Here is a 4,498-nt window from a genome sequence, read left to right as displayed (position 1 = left end):
GGTGAATAAGTTGTGTTTCCTGATGTATATATTACAGAATATGAGATTAAACAGTGCTTCAGTGCTTTATGAACAAATGATATTGTGGAGCAGAGAAAAACGTACTGAATGTCATCAAGGTGAAGGAATCTTCTCTCAAAATTTATGGCATTTCCCACAATGTTGTGGGAAATACCATAAATTTTGATAGAAAACCTACTCAGTGACAAGTTATACGATGTAGATCAACATAAGAAAGAATCTATGAATGCAATGAATCATGGAAGATATAATGTGGGAGGTAATTTTAAAATCTCTAACATGATAATTGATATTAATATAGGCTCTGTTAAGAATGCTTTACTGATGTATTACCTAAGCAATCAATATAGAGAGATATTATATCAAGGTAATGACTTATTAGAAGATTCCTTTTGTAAAACAAAATCAAGTGAAAATCAGATAAGCAACTTTATTACAGAATTCATTATAGCAATCATAGAAAAATGGCTCTGTCTAATCACTCCTCCCAATCTTCTTCACAACAGCATACTACAGAGAAATGTTGTATAAATGAAAATAAGAATGCCATTTTAAGTGAATCGTCAATTCATAGCTGGTATGCTGGACAATGGATTAATGGAGAGTCCAAGAGATATATCTATGATACATATAGGGATGCCTCAAATGAATCATTAAATTTCAAGAAAGCACAGAAAGTAAATAAATGTAATAAGTATGGGAAATCATTTATCCAGTCCTCAAATCTTCAAGCATATTATAGAACTCCTACCCAAGAGACACCTTACAAATGTAATGAATTTGGAAAATTCTTTACCTGTTCTTCAAGTCTCAAAGTGAGCCATGAAAATTGTACAGGAGAAAGACTTCATAAATCTAATAACTGTGGAAAATCATTTCCACAGTCCTTAAAACTTCAAGTTCACTCCAGAATCCACACAGGAGAGAAACCTTACATATGTAACAAATGTGGGAAATCTTTTACACAATCCTCAAAATTTCAAGTTCACTACAGAATCCATACAGGAGAAAAGCCTTACAAATGCAATGAATGTGGCAAATGTTTTACACAGAACAAAGTGCTTAAAAGTCACTACAGAATTCATACAGGAGAGAAACCTTACAAATGTAACAAATGTGGGAAATCTTTTACACAATCAACATTTCAAGTTCACTACAGAATCCATACAGGAGAGAAGCCTTACAAATGTAATGAATGTGGCAAATCTTTTACACAGTACAAAGTGCTGAAAGCTCACTACAAAATCCATACAGGACAGAAACCTTACAAATGTAATGAATGTGGCAAATCTTTTACAAGGAACACAGACTTTAAAGTTCACTACAGAATCCATACAGGAGAAAAACCTTACAAATGTAATAAATGTGGGAAATCTTTTACACAGTCCTGCAAACTTCAAGTTCACTACAGAATACACACAGGAGAGAAACCTTACAAATGTAATGAATGTGGCAAATCTTTTACAAGGAACACAGACTTTAAAGTTCACTACAGAATCCATACAGGAGAAAAACCTTACAAATGTAATAAATGTGGGAAATCTTTTACACAGTCCTGCAAACTTCAAGTTCACTACAGAATACACACAGGAGAAAAACCTTACAAATGTAATGAGTGTGACAAATCTTTTACACAGTCCTGAAAACTTCAACTTCACTACAGAATACACACAGGAGAAAAACCTTACAAATGTAATGAATGTGGCAAATCTTTTACAAGGAACACAGACTTTATAGTTCACTACAGAATCCATACAGGAGAAAAACCTTACAAATGTAATGAGTGTGGCAAATATTTTACACATTCCTCCAACCTTCACGTTCACTACAAAATCCACACAGGATAGAAAACTTACAAATGTAAAAAATGTAGGAAATCTTTTTCACAGAACTCAAAACTTCCAGTTCACTACAGAATCCACACTGGAGAAAACCCTTACAAATGTACTGAATGTGGCAAATCTTTTACACAAAACAAAGTGCTACAAGTTCACTACAGAATTCATGCATGAGAGAAACCTTACAAATATAATGAATGTGGGAAATTGTTTGCACATAACACAGAGCTTTAATATCACTGCAGAATTCATAGAGGAGAGAAGCCTTACAAATGTAATGAATGTGGCAAATCTTTTACAAGGAACACAAACTTTAATGTTCACTACAGAATCCATACAGGAGAGAAGCTTTACATATGTAATGAATATGGGAAATCTTTTACACAGAACACAGGGCTTAAATTTCACAACTAATCCATACAGGAGAGAAACCTTACAAATAAAATGAGTTTGGGTAATCTTTTACACAATCCTCCAAACTTCAAGTTCACTACAGAATCCATACAGGACAGAAGTCTTACCAATTTAATGAATGTGGCAAATGTTTTCCAAGGAACAAGAGCTTAAAGTTCACTACAGAATGAATACTGGAGAGAAACCTTACATTTTTTTTGTTTGTTTGTGGCAAATCTTTACATAGAACTCAGAGCTTTAAGTTCAACAAAGGATCCCCTCAGAGGTCTAACTTTATAAATGTAATGAATGTTGAAAATCCTTTACACAACACTCAGACCATTAAGCTCAACACAGAATCCATACTGGAGAGAAAACTTACAAATGAATGAATGTAGCATATCATTCACTAACTCTCCAAGTCTCTATATTCAGTATAGAATCCACACAAGAGATAAACCTTTCAAATGTGGACTTGTGGCAATCTTTCACCTGGTCTCCAACTTTCCAAGTTCATCAAAGACCCCATACTGGAAAACAACCCTGTAAATGTAGTGACCTGGTGAAATACATCTTCCTGTCCTTAAATCTTCAATATCACCTCAGAATAGAAACTAGAAACAACCTTACTAATGTAACGAATGTGAAGAATCCTTGACATGGAAATAATGCCTTAAAAGACAACCCAGCATGTATCCTGGAGAGAAACATTACAAATAAATAGGACATGGCAAATATTTTAGCACAACCTCAAAGCTTGGAGCATATAGATCCATGCATGAAGCTAACTTAGTAGAAAATTGTTTTCCCAGCATTAATAATGAAACATTATTTAAATGAGAAAATTATTGTTAGAATTTAAATAACGTTGAAACCCTTTTATCATAGAGTTCTTATAAAGAAACCCTATATTGATAGTATTTGGAAACATTTTACCACCAAATTCAACTTATATTCATAGTAAGTACTTATTTCAAAAATAAAATATGAACACTTTCACTCAGCATTAATCATCTGACATTATTGATTAATAATTGTATAGAATTTATTTTTTAAATCATTAAAGAAACAGTATTCTAAAGTGTAAGGATTTTAACCAGAAAAATTGTAATAACTATGCAAATCCAAACATCATGCATATGTTTATAGTTTAGTGTGGAAGACTTTTAGTATTTATTAGATATATTCTTTTGAAGGTTATTGTGTTCTTAGTCTTTTATCTTTTTAAGGAGTAATTTTAAATCTCTAATCCTTCCTTGTTACAATTATCAATAAATACTTTAGAACTGTCTATTACTATTGCCTTGGTGTATTTAGGGTTCATTTTATACTGGGTGACTGCATTCATACCTTCCAGTGTCTCATTGATAATGCCAACAGAAATATGTTATAAAAAATAAGTTGGATTGCTTTTGGCAAATTCTAAGACAACAATTTTGAAGAGTGTATGTGTTGAGCAGAGAAAACCACGAGGTTTTCTGAGTATGTATGTGTGTGTGTTTTATGCATAAAATAACTTGTATTACAAGGAATATAGCTTCTGTTCCAGGGCAAAATTCTAAGTGTTCCCAATGGGTGGGGAGGAGGTTGAGCCTTTAAGGTTACATATCCTCCTCTGGTCAAAATGTTGATGTTCATAGTACATTCTTCATTTGGTTCACAATAGAATTCTCACTCTTTTTTTTTTCCAAATCACAGGAGGTCACAAATTTATGATGAAAGGGGAAAGGCCATCTTTTACTTATTACAAATGAAAATATATTTAATACTTGAGTCTCTGTTTGCCACTTGTATTTCAAGTAGTCTGTACAGGGATATTTAGGGCATTTGCATTACATTTTGTGTGTTATTATGTCTCTCTCTCTCTCTCTCTCTGTGTGTGTGTGTGTGTGTGTGTGTGTGTGTGTGTGTGAATAGAACAGTGATTAGCAGGGCTGAGCAAGTATCTATGGAGTAGAATAGTGAGTCCTTTGTCCATATACCAATGAGTGGTACACATCTGTGTCATGTGTTACTTTTTGCCAATTCTGCACATAGTTTTCCATAGTTGATTTGCTAGTTTTCAATCTTGCACAGTTGAATGTATTTTTCCATTTCCCTGCAGCATTTTCAATTTTTTGGTTATATTTGATTTCATTACTGAAGCAGTATGACTTCTTAAAGTCATTGGAGATTCCAGGGCTATTTTTGAATGGTTCATTTGTTCCATTTAATTTTTGATTTTTATATATTCCAGACATATATTT

At 33.0% G+C, this 4,498-nt stretch overlaps 1 pseudogene; it reads left to right on the top strand.

The window, feature by feature from the left end:
* Positions 1-950: 950 nt before the first annotated feature.
* Positions 951-2,153, top strand: Gm52882 (annotated as a pseudogene).
* The last annotated feature ends 2,345 nt before the right edge of the window (positions 2,154-4,498 follow it).

This window comes from Mus musculus, chromosome 6 (assembly GCF_000001635.26).
Source record: "Mus musculus strain C57BL/6J chromosome 6, GRCm38.p6 C57BL/6J".
Lineage (NCBI taxonomy): Eukaryota > Metazoa > Chordata > Mammalia > Rodentia > Muridae > Mus > Mus musculus.
The sequence above is the reverse complement of the archived record's forward strand: the minus strand, read 5'-3'. Positions and strand labels throughout refer to the sequence as shown.